At 45.2% G+C, this 13,303-nt stretch overlaps 1 pseudogene; it reads right to left on the bottom strand.

Moving 5' to 3' along the window:
- Positions 1 to 8,222: 8,222 nt before the first annotated feature.
- LOC123396288 lies at positions 8,223 to 10,462 on the bottom strand (annotated as a pseudogene).
- Positions 10,463 to 13,303: the final 2,841 nt, after the last annotated feature.

Raw genomic sequence — 13,303 nt, 5'->3', positions numbered from 1 at the left:
TCATCACCAACCTCCGGAGTGCCGTCACGCTGCCGGAGAACTCTTCTACCTCTCCGTCTCTCTTGCTGGATCAAGAAGGCCGAGATCATCGTCGAGCTGTACGTGTGCGGAACGCGGAGGTGCCGTCCGTTCGGCACTAGATCGTGGGACTGATCGCGGGATAGTTCGCGGGGCGGATCGAGGGACGTGAGGACGTTCCACTACATCAACCGCGTTCACTAACGCTTCTGCTGTACGGTCTACAAGGGTACGTAGATCACACATCCCCTCTCATAGATGGACATCACCATGGTAGGTCTTCGTGCGCGTAGGAAATTTTTTGTTTCCCATGCGACGTTCCCCAACAAGTGTTGCTACCGAGAGTCTACATCTACAGAAGAAGAGAGACTTGTAGCCTAAATATGAGGAGGGACATCATGGTGCAAGGCATCATTCACAGGATTGGTCATGGCGAGTCCAGAAATATATGGGAACACAATTGGATAACGAGAGACAGTTATAGAAGGTTGATTGTCACTTTGGTACAAACACCACCGTAGAAGGTTTCTGAGCTCATCAAGACATCTACTGACTTGTGGCGAGAAGAGATCATACGCTCCGTCTGCACACCTTTGAACGTTGAACCGATTATCATAATTCCATTATGGACATGAAGGATTGATGACTTTTGGGCGTGGAGTGAAGAACTCCGTGAAAACTTTACGGTGAGCTCTACTTACTGCATGTTGGTCCGTACAAACTTGAACCATGAGAGTTGGTTAGAGGGCGGGGAGGAAACATCAAATATTGATGCATAAAGGAAAGAATGGAATTCATTGTGGAAGCTACAGGTCCAGTTGAAGATCAAGGTCTCCATTTGACGTTTGGTAAGGCACTCGATGTCGACGGGGGAGCTACTCCATCGACGTAACATGGTAACAATTGAGCGTGTCATCTCTGCGGAGTTCATGACACATGTAGGAATGCGCTACTGGATTGCCACATGTCGCGGAGTACCCGTGCATTGTCTTCGGAGGTGATCCTTGATCAACTGAGCTCGAACTAGGAGGGGTGTGCTAAGAAGTGGAATTTTGCTTTGCATGAAGCCACATCTACTTATGAGTTTATCAGGTTCACACTGTCCTATGGGCCATTTGGTGTGCCCGAAGGAAAGCAATCCACAAAGATATCCATAAGAGTCCACATGAAATTCACAAATTTATCACTACCTTCATAATTCACCTCAAGAATGGAAGGGTATCATGCTCAACCTGTTCTGCTTGAGGACCATGGCGTCGTTGTCAAGCAGGTGGGAGATGTAGTGAGTATAATATGCAAAGCAAAGATATTAGTGTGACAATTGGATATGCGGTTTTATTTCAATATTACTGAAATATAAATGTTGTCTCAGCTGAACCAAATTCTTAAAGAAGTATGCTTTCCCAAATGTCTAAATTTACTAAGTGAATTCTTAAAGAATTGATTCAATTGCATACTAACTAAGAAGGACCAATGTACAATGGGTAGCCCCACATTACTTTCCCTTTCTTCATGATGTACTTGAGTTTTGTCATTCATAAAGTAACAACTATCTATTTATTACTTGGAATTAATGAACTAAGAAACCTGAAATTGTGCAACACAAACCATCCTTTAGATAATAATAAAAGGAACATATTTTCCATCTTTGAATTGGTCAGACTAAAACATATATATCAGACACCAAATTACTCATCCTTAAATGTGGCAACTAAAATGAAATACCTAGGCCTCCCCTGCCCTGGATGTCCAGTGCTCAATCGTGCAAAGTTCAAGAAGAGGTCGTCAACTAAAATGAAATAAGCACAAGATGAGGTAGCGGACAGAGGCATAGGTATAAGTGCTCACTAAAGAAATTCCTAGGTGATGCAGCGATCGCATTACAGGTCGGCTACCACCGTCGCTCGGCAGAAGAGGTCGTCACGAGATGCACGGAATGCACATCTGCACCGGAGACGCGACAAAGAAGGCCGGGGGTGACGCCATACAACCCAATGTGCACCAGCGCATCGAGCTAGTGGGCACCATACAGGGGTGAAGAGGGTGTGGTGTCCGACAGGGAGGAACCGTCAGAGACGAGTCGGAGATGGACGTGACGCCGCAGCCGAAACCCTAGCCAATGGATAGGGGTCGTGGGTAAGCGCCGGAGACCAGGAGTGGCGGATCCAGTCGGACTAGAGGATGGACGGGTCGGAGACTAGCTCGTTGGTGTGCTGCAAGGTGTGGACGTCGCCGGTGTTAGTCGCGGCACGAGGGTCACACGAGACAGAGAGATAGTTGGGCCGCGAGAGGGTCGATGGTAGGGGATGCAGCGGATCTGACAGCTGCCGGAGTTGTGATGTGAGGGGGAGGGAGGGGAGGGCCGACTGTGAGCTGTGGGAGGAGGGATGGGGAGAGATGGTGGGTGGCGGCGATGGGGAATCGGGAGGCGACTGTGTGGATGACGGAAAGAGGAGGGGCTGAGGGGGAGGTCGTTAGGTTTAGCCTTTATATGGTGGTAGGTTGGGTGGGCTTTAGTGGGCTTGGGTGGACTTGCAGGATTGTACCAGGCTATCGATGACAGTTTCCAAAATTGTCATGGATTAACAGATTTCTTGTAGTGCATGATGGGGATACAAGTGCTCACACCAACAAGCGATACTCATGGATTGTTGTTAAGCGGCCTTCCGGATGGCTTGCACCACTAGAGAATCACTCAAAAATTAATGTGGATGCAGCACTTCACCGGGGTGGGCATCATGGTGCGGTAGTTGCACTGTGCAGGAACCTAGCATGGATGTTTCTTGGAGTGTCTACCATTGTGTTCAACATTGGTGAACCATCTACCCTAGAGGCCCTTGCCATTCGAGTACTAGCATGTCAATGGATTTGAATTTGAACCGTATACATGTGGCGTGTGATTGCAAGGGGGTAGTACAAGATGTTGAGAAGGGAAGTGGAGCAACTTAGAGCATCTACAGTCGGAACTAGCAGATTTGGCCACTCAAACGCCCCGTGGACGCGCTAGAGCGCGCCCACGGACATTGACCAGACACTCCCTAAATCCGCGCCCCCACATCCACGTATCTCATATCTGACACCCTATATCCATACATATGCATGCAACATAGTACGTAGATCAACAAATGATAAAAATCGACAACAAAGGTACATATAAACCGTTACTAAACGGGCATGATTCAGATACATCACCAAAAGATCACCAAAAGATAAACATAGTACGTAGATCAACAAATGATAAAAATCGGTAACAAAGGTACATATAAACCGTTACTAAATGGGCATGATTCAGGTAGACATCACCAAAAGATCACCAAACTCACATAGTTCAAAGATCCGACACATTCTAATAACTACATACTAATAATAGATGAGAGAGCGAGCTTCACCACTTCCTCGTAGGGCCTTTGCCCTTATCGTTGTCGGTGCTGCAATAGGCGTCCGCAACAGGAGGTGGGTCGACATAGGAGACGTCAGAGTCACACCCGTTGGAGGAGGAGGTGACGTTGAAGACTTGCAAGAGCCGGATGATGCGGTCTTGCTTGTGCTTCATCCTGGCCACCCTTGCCGCCTTCGTCGCTGCCAATGCCGCCTCCCACTCGGATTGCTCAGTGCCAAGCCAGAGGTTCTTGGGGTTGATCCTACGGAGCCGCCGGGCGTCCATCTCTGTTGTGGTCAGTGATCGACGATACACCCACTGGAGGACACGGTCCTCCTCGTTGGGCACCAACATCACGCGATGGCATCAGAAGGACTGTCCATCCGTGTCGGACCCGCCCGCCCTCTCTCTTGCCCTCTTTCTCTCGCGACGGGCGACGCGTGCCTCCGACTCCGGAATCCGCATCAGCGGCACAAGAACCGACCCATGCCCGCGCAAAGCAGCAACTGAAGGTGGAAGAGGCCTTCGGGTGGGTGGAGCAGATTTCACAGGCCTCGCAGATCCGCGCGCGGGATAGGAAGGGTCGATGTCGGTGTTGTGACGACGGGCAACATGCGTCGCACCGAAACTGGAGCTTCCGCCCATATCGACCCGCGAGAGCTCGAGCGCGATACAGAGCACCAACTCCTCCTCGTGAACCTCGCTGCCGTTGGAGTGGCTGTTGGTGTTGGGCATGATCGCTGGCGCGCTACGGGTTTGCTAGATTGGGGAAAGTGGAGCGTCGGGGAAGCGAAGCGGAGTGAATTGAGCTAAGGTTTGCGCGGGGCGGTTTTTTTGTGGGGTCGGGGTGGGCCAGAGGTTCACCGGGCTAATGTCACGGACGCGCCTGTGCCGCCTCATATCCACCTCATATTTGGGTTGGATATGAGGGGTGCCGGTCAGCCCAGGCATTTGTCCGCGGTTTCAAAGCTCCGTCTGGCTCGCAATTTTATGACCGAACGGCTTGTCCCCACATTTGAAAGGGGTTATGAGGCAGTATGAGGGGTTCAGTTGTAGATGATCTTATGGGGCAATCATCCAGGAAATCAAGTAACAATTATCTATTTCTATTTATTGTAATATGGTTGGTTTATGAATTTGGAGTTGAGGCTCACAACCTAACGAAATATGCATTGACGTTGGGGTCTTGCCATCATGTTTGGTTATGCCAGTTCGACGGTATTCCGTTCGTCCCTATAAAGATTAGGACGGTTGAATAAAAATTTCGTGAGGCTATAAAAAAATCGCATCAGTATTCTAAGCACTAGTACCACCGTGGATACTGATGCGCTAGACAAGAATCATGCGCACAACGAGTGGCACCAACAAATGCTCCCTTGCGGGCGTGGGATGCTGACAAAATAAAATAATATCGGTTTCGTGTGGATAGGAAGGAGCACGACATTAGGCAGCGTCCGACGTGTTCCCAACCCAGGGCAAATATCAGCCAGAAACAAAGTTGAGTGGATCGCACTGCCCGCTGAGCTGGCTAGCCTCCCAGCCAAGTTAAAGATACGCTGTAGCCTGTGGGTCCAAGGGAAGAAAGGTCTACAACCTCCCTGGAACATGCGTAGATTCTGCCCACTTGGTTTGTGATCTTTTTGCAACTTGGTGGCGGCGAATGAATCTGAAAATGACATTTGTCTGATTGTCTCTGCTTGATTTTATAGGATCGGTTAGTGCATTCAGTATAAAAAAGATGTATGACCTTCCCTAAACCGGGGGTGCCTTGGGTTCACTCGATTTCCATAATCCGTAGTTGTTGCAGAAAGGCATTCAGAGCTCTAGATTTTCTTTACGGCATTCTTTTTTCCTAAAGCCGTAGAGAAATAAGCGTTTATATTCACGCGCATATATTCATCCCTATAAACATACACACGCACATTCTATCCATATGAACATCCTCAAGAGACTGAACTAGCATATTATCGTCAAATTTATGAAGTAACCCTAGACACCACGTCGTTGTTGAAAACATCTCCTATTACTAAATGCGCGTCGCTGAAAATTCTGAAATAAATTCAAAAATAAATGCGAACATCAGAATTTAAACTTTGATGGGTTGAAGATACTACTATTCCTCTAACTACTCAACCACAAGTTGGTTTGCTTTCTTTACGGCATTCACCTGGCATGTAACTATGTGTAGTGGCATTCCAGCTCAAAATTCAACCTATGCATGCGAAAGTAAAATAGAAAAACTGACAATTCTTTGTGTGGATGTTATCCAATTTATGTTTTTTTTTACAATTTTTTAACCAGTCCATTACGGGTATAGTACATCGAGTGAGCCTAAAACCCTTGGTGCACAGCCCAAAACCACAACTATATTTTTTCATGCATTGAAAGCGCATATGTATACATTTTAATCGTTGATGTAAAATCTTAAATCACAGATAATACCGAAACAATATTAAGGCCCACATGTCACTCTCACGTAACCTTTCTACCCCTCATTTTCCTCAAAGCATCTTCGACAAGATAGCAAAGCTGATACTCGAATAATATCAAGGACACGGCTTGCCTTATCACCTCAGTCAATATTGTATGTGACATGGATTTGATTAGCTCGGGTGCCCATGTCTGTATCCCCAAACTCAATACAATGATTTTACACATTTGATGACCTAGCAAGTTTGGTCGCCATGAGAAAGATATGGTGCAAGCCCACCACAAAAAAAATCTACATTTCGTGGACAAGAGCACCTTGAAATGGAGAGATTCTGATCACATAGATTGCAATTAAGCTCATTAGATCTTTTGCAACATGGAGAAATGAAAGAAATTGACAAGGACACTTGGTCGGTACTTTATGAATTGTTGATAAGGTGAATACAAAGTCATGGGCCTTTTTATTAAGCTTTCCTAGACTTTGGTTCGAACCTAAGCACTAGTGTGGAAATTTTATTTGCCACCAACATGAACTCGCTTTTGGTCATAAGATGCCTAAATCGGTAGTATGTTGAACTCAACATCTTTAGAAAGACAATAGATGTACCCCCTCTATACCTAGACTAGTTATCTCCAACTATAATTATTTAGGTACATAGGGAGTATAAGTTAATATTGAACGACAAACACATACTTTCTGGATATATTTGATCCTACAATCAACTTGGGTGCATGTGAAACTATATGTATGGGTTCACACACTCATTCAAATCATGTTGCCAATAGTAATGCACAACAGCTGCACCTAAGGCCTTATACAATGCTAGGTATTTAAGGAGGTGTTTAGAAAAATAAACCGAGTTTTTCTGAAGCATCGGTGCCTATTGTTACAAAGAAAGACGCCTAACTAAGCTTTATCCTGTACAAATAAACACCAATGCTTAAAAAACTTAGTTTGTTTCTCTAAGCATCTTCCCTAAGCACCTTGCATTGTACAAGGTCTAACACTCTATGATATTGATCGCAGATTTACGTCATGTGCACCCTCAAGTGTGTGTGTGGGGGGGGGGGGGCATGTGGGTGTTGCATGAACATTTAAGTAAATACAAATGAAAAAACATATACTTGGAATTTTTTCATAAAAGATCTACTCCCCCCGTTCCTAAATATAAGACCTTTTAGAGATTGCATTATAGATTACATACAAAGTAAAATGGATAAATCTATATTTTAAAAGATGTCTATATACATCCGTATGTAATCCATAGTGTAATTTTTAAAAGATCTTATATTTAGAAACGGAGGGAGTAGTTGTCAAATTGAAGAACATGATGCATTTTGAACATAATACTTGTTTATGTGTGTACAATGAATAATTTCGAGACTTCTAAAAGCATCAGAATGCCGATTTTTTTGCATGAGTTGCCAATGAATTTCATAATAGATGATTTTTTTTCTCTCTTGAGACGGTCACTTCCTCAAGCCTGTTGATTGGCTAGACTTCAGCCAAAGCAAAGATACAGTGTCGGTCCCACAACCTAGAAAATGGACGGATTTTGGCAACTTGGCTATCAAGTAGGCTTTATGACTTCTTGCAGCATGTGTTATATCTAGAGAGGTGAAAGAAACTGATAACGATACATTTTTTGCCCTCACTATCACCGATTCTTTGCGTGTGCATAACTTTGGGACAACTTTTTTTAGAATGCATTCCGTGCTTGCCAATTGAATTCCAGCAGGCCAAGAAGAATGATCTAGCTTTTCTTAGGCTTGTTGGATGTATTTTCATAGGCTATACTAGCAAAGGGCCCGTGCGTTGCAACGGAAAAAAAGAGATCATAATCTTCAATGGACGAACACATTTTGCTGAATCATCGGGATACACTATTACTTTCAATTTCATGAAATCTTGAACATTTTCTTAAAATCGTGCACATATTTGAAAGCGTGAAACTTTTCTAAATTAGTGAACACTTATTAATTCATAACCATTTTCTATAAGTAAGAATATTTTTTGAATTCATGAATATCTAATACTATTGGAAGATAATTTTGAAATTGGGAAAAAATAAACAATTTTCTTGAATTGACGAACATTTCTGGAATCGACGAACATTTTCTTGAAATTTATTGGAACAATTTTTGAAATTCGCAAACATTTTTTTGATTTAACAAATATTTTTTGAAATTAAAAAACATTTTTTGAAATGCATGATCATTTTTTGAATGAATAAACTCTTTTGTAAGTCACGAACAGTTTTTGAATTTTTAGGATATTTTCCATCAATAACATTTTCTTGGATTGGTAAAATTTTATTCAATTTCATTAACATTTTTTTACACAAGAACTTTTAAAAAAATCATGAATATTTTATTATTTGCCAAACATTTATTTTCAATGTTCCAAACATTTTCTGTACAAAAACAGGGCAGCTGTGATGGAACCGCCCTGTCGACCGCCCGTGTTGACCATGTCAGCCACACCAGACTTCATCTGCTCCTAGTAGCTTTCGTCCATAGGCAATCTCCAGAACTTACTCTCCGGATAACTCAGATGCAGCAGTGACTTCCTGGGCTAGTTCATCACTTGGTGTGAAGATTCCTGAAGAGACATGTTCATTAGTATGCATGACTTCAGAGTACTCCACTATTTCTATCTTAGAAGCACACAAAATTGAAGTTGGCTGAGAGGAAAATATGTGTTTGAGCTTACCAGCAATGCTAGGCCCAAGTGCAACAACACATGCACCGGTTAGTGTTGCCAGATCAATAATCTGCATGTCACAATAATTACATTAAGTCGCAAGGCAACTGAGTAAAAAGTTCAAAGCAAACTAATGAACATCACTTATCTGTTCTAAGCTATCTTTCTCTTTCAACAGATATGATAATCATAATTGATTGTTTAGGTCATGTAGTGCGATGCATAACTCCTTATATGGCAAGCTAAAAAGGGAAAATGATAAATCATGCTTTTGTAAGTGGACTGAGCAAATAAAGTAGTGCCCCTCGATGCTGAATAAGGATATGAGTTTTACTACAAATTTTTCAACATATCCGCATTACAACTACTACAACAATATCTGGTTGATATTCCACTTAAAGTTCTCTACATCAATCGTCAAAGCCGCCAAATTTGTATGAACAGAATATGATGTCTAAAGAAGCAATTTATTACCTTGTCAACAGCTTGATTACAAGCATAGACCAAAGCATCAGCAAGCGTAAGCCTCCCTTCAACGTTAGTGTTATCTCCCCTCTCAAATTACGTAGAAGCTGTTAATTTGAAGTTCAGCCACAGATGTAATTTGTTTAGAATCCGTGCGCAAATATAGAGTATATGAAAAATAACCATGATAGGGTAGTATACATATAAGAATTCTTAGTTTTAAATTTCCAGTAGTATGCTGAGATTAAGAAGCATGTCTGCATGCACATATATACACATAATAGTTCTTAAAAGTGAAATAAATGTTGTAGACTTTTGAGGAGCAGTTGTAAGGAATACTAACCTCGTGGTTTCCGGTGTGATCGACATGAATTATAATGGAAGGTTTGAATAACTGCATTGCCACACTGACCTCATGGTTTAAGGTCTGATCGACATGAATTATAATGAAAGGTTCAAACAACTGCATTGCCACACTGTCGTTGTAGCACTTCTCATGTTCAGATTGCAGACCCTTCCTGTCCACCATCGTATTACTTTCGCCCCTAAACTTTCCTTCTGTAAGTACCTAGTTCGGCTACTAAAACTACAACTTCAAAGTACCCGCGCTTCTGCCGTCCATCCAATACTGCAGCCTGGTCCAGTCTTAATGTTGTAGCCTCCACTATAGATAAATTGGTGAATTGAGTGTTAAGATTTAATAGTCATGAGTTATTAATATCACTGCATTCTACCAGCATGACAAAGCATATTGAAGATGACAAATCTACCCAGTACAGTAGTGTAATTCATAAAATATGCTTAGCGGTACAAACCTATCAAATGTTAGACCCTTCCCAACAATAGCCAGCTTTCTCTTGACATTGCCACCAACGGGCTTGTAGCACAAGTGGATGAAGTGAGGAGGATTTGCAGAAGCTGCAGCAACTCCCAAGTAGGAGCCCATCTTTAACTCCAACAAGACCCACTATCCAGTTCTTGGTCTTGGGCGGTCTCCTCGCTAATGTACATATGGAGTAGGCGACGTCGGCCCGCGGGCGATTCACCGAGGTCGAAAACATTATCCCTGCAACATCCAGCAAAAAAGATTTTACCAAGGCCGCATAGATGCTGCATTGTATGGTGATGGAGGGGGAATCGCTCACTCCTGAAGTGCCGCTCCTTGGGCAGGCACTCCACGTGGTTCGTCGCCTTCACGATGGCGATATCCAAATCCTGCAAAGATCCGAAATTCCTAGCAGGATAATCAGAGGAACGAAGTACAGGTCGTGCAAAGATCCGAAATTCCTGGTGTCAATATGCAGGATAATCAGAGGAACGAAGTGCAGGTCGGGAGGAGATGCAAGGGGAGGCGTTGGTGGCAGGATGGGCAGGGCTGACCTTGTACTCGCTGTTAAGTTGGTGAGGCCAACCTTGGTGGAGTCGTTGAGGGCGCCGTAGGCCTTGCGCCAGGTGCCGGACCCCATGGCCGCCGTCGTCGCCCTCACCCTCGCCCCGGCTCCGGCTCCCGCCACGCCCCGCCGCGCCCGCGCCGCCCCTCACCTCGCCGTTGCTGGAGAGAGCGTCTGGAGAAGATGAAACATACGATCGCATTTGAAATTCTTACAAATGTAGGGGGCTTTTTGAAACAATGAAGCATTTTCTCAGATCCACTTCAGAAGGGACTGCGGGTTGATTTACCAAAAACAGGAGGTTTGTTTTGCAAAAATGCCACGACGGACGGAAGAAGCACTCCGTGCTTTATTATTATTAGGGGAGATTTGTTTTTCAATCTATTGGCTAAATATAAACCACCTCTTATTATTTTATATTTACTTTTCATCTTAATTGTGTAAATAATTTCCTATGGTGGGAAATATTAGTCAGCTATACTGTACCACATATGAACATTTTTTCTATAGTAAGAATGCAAAGTTATTATTGAAAAAGACTTACGCGCCGCTTTATATATAAAGGAGAGCAACGATGGTTAATAACCCGATACAAATTGCATGTCACCATAACACACACACACACTCAGTGCAAGATACATAGGCGCTCAGCGCAACAACATCATCCCTAGCACTACAAGAGCGACCACAGGCTTCAACCGTGAACACACCACCGCGAAGAGAAGAAGCCACATACGACGAACCGTGGCCTTCAATGTGGCACCTTCAGGAAGGTTACGACACGTCGACACCGGAGTGCCGCCACCGCCCGATCCAAGGATCCGAATCTCCCCTAGTGCAACATCACGGGCAATGAGAGCCGTGACGACGCCTTGAAGAAGGGAACGAGCTTTGTCGGTGCCGATTTGTCTGAAGATAGAACAATTTTTCACCCCGACCAACACTTACCGCCACCGAACACCACACTCCGGCTACCATGCCGCCAACATGGCCATGGCCACGAGGCAGCACCAAGCCACGGGCTCTGCCCATGAGAACCGCACTACCACCACCATGGCCGCCGCCAAGGCATCCAAGACCTTGACACCACCTCACCCGAGACACGCCACTACCCCAACCAAAGAGAGGAGCGAAAAGGCTCTGGCTTTCGCACCCCTGAGCAACCCCCAACGCCGACACCCAATAGACCAGCAAAAATACTAGCCTCCATCGACCCGTCCTGCAACTCCGGGCGTGAGACGAGCTTGGTCTTCTCACCGGACGTGAGATGAGCGATGGACTACAGCTTGGAGAGGGCCGACCCTTCCATGAAAGTAGTGCCCAGACAACGAGTATGGGGATCGAAGGCCGACACAGGGCGCCTATGAATGAGCCGGACGTCGGAACATGCCAACCGTCGGTGTAACCGATATGCCAAGCTATCATGGAGACACCCACGGTCGGAGCAACAGCTATACCGGGCCAACCCAAACCCGCGTCGCCTAATGAGCTCCAAGCGTTGGAGCCACCGGGCACGCACCCGCGCGTCCAGCCGTCATTGCCATTAGCCTGGCCACCATAGGACGAGCACGCGCACCACCGCTACCACGCCTCCACCTCCACGGGCCACTATAGAGGCAATCTACCGCCTTAGCTAGCGCAGCACACTGCCCCCAGCGATAGACCCGATCGGAACTGCCTAGAACACAACATGCACGATGCTGCCCTCCACCATCACCAGCGGCCATCACTGCCTGACGACGGCGACCACCCTTGGCCCTCATTGGTCGCAACCCATGCCGCCCACACACACCTCGTGCCAAATCCATCGAGCACCTGATCTGTATCCACTGACGCATGAGGTGCGTACCACCTAGATGTAGTCAGCCACGCTACCGCACGAGCCTGAGCGCCACCGCCAGAGGGCCCTCGGTCGCGCCACCGCGACCCATGACCATGCAGGCGCCCTTGCTTAGCGACACCGGCCCGCGCCGGGACTCTACATGCAGGAGGCAAGTCATCCCGCCGTCGTCGAAGCCGACAGGGCTTCAACCGACCGCGTCTTGTGGAGGCGGCGAGGGAGGTGTAAGGGCATGAGAGGGGCTTGATAACCCACAAGTATAGGGGATCACGACAGTCTTCTCGGGTAGTATTTCACCCTAATTTATTATTTTGACACAAGGGGAACCAAAGAATATTTATCGGCCTTGACAGTTGAGTTCTCAATTCAACCGTACATGGGATATATCTCTAGAGCAAAGGTTTAGTAGCATGGCAAATAATAGTAGTAGCAGTAATAGTGATAGCAGCAACTTTGTAATAGTAGTGATAGTGACAGTAGCAATAGTAACTTAGCAAGATTCAGTATATGTAAAGCGTAGGCTATGGAACAGTTACACACTAGGGAGACACAGAACTGGATCTAATTCATCAATATAATGTAGGCATGTATTCCATATATAGTCATACGTGCTTGCGATAAGAACTTGCATGACATCTTTTGTCCTACTCTCCCATGTCAGCGGGGTCCTATTGTAAACTAAGGGATATTAAGGCCTCCTTAACAGATGGTGAATACATGAAGTCCTCAAACTACGGCAATCACGGAAAACAATCCCAGTTATTGTCACCTTGGGGTATGCGGATCAAGACACATGATAGGTGCATACAACTTGCAAGATAGGATCCAAACACTTTCATATACAGAGAGAACATAATAAGTTTAGGTTTGAAATCATGACACTCGGGCCCTAGTGACAAGCATTAAGCATAGCAAAGTCATAGCAACATCAATATGAGAACATAATGGATACTAGGAACCTAGACCTATCAACTTAACTTGAGACCCTATCACCATCCAATGAGCCTACAAAGGAATTACTCACTCCCAATGATGAGCATCATGGAATTGTTGATGGAGAAGGGTTGGTGATGACA

Source organism: Hordeum vulgare, chromosome 5H (assembly GCF_904849725.1).
Source record: "Hordeum vulgare subsp. vulgare chromosome 5H, MorexV3_pseudomolecules_assembly, whole genome shotgun sequence".
Lineage (NCBI taxonomy): Eukaryota > Viridiplantae > Streptophyta > Magnoliopsida > Poales > Poaceae > Hordeum > Hordeum vulgare.
The sequence above is the reverse complement of the archived record's forward strand: the minus strand, read 5'-3'. Positions and strand labels throughout refer to the sequence as shown.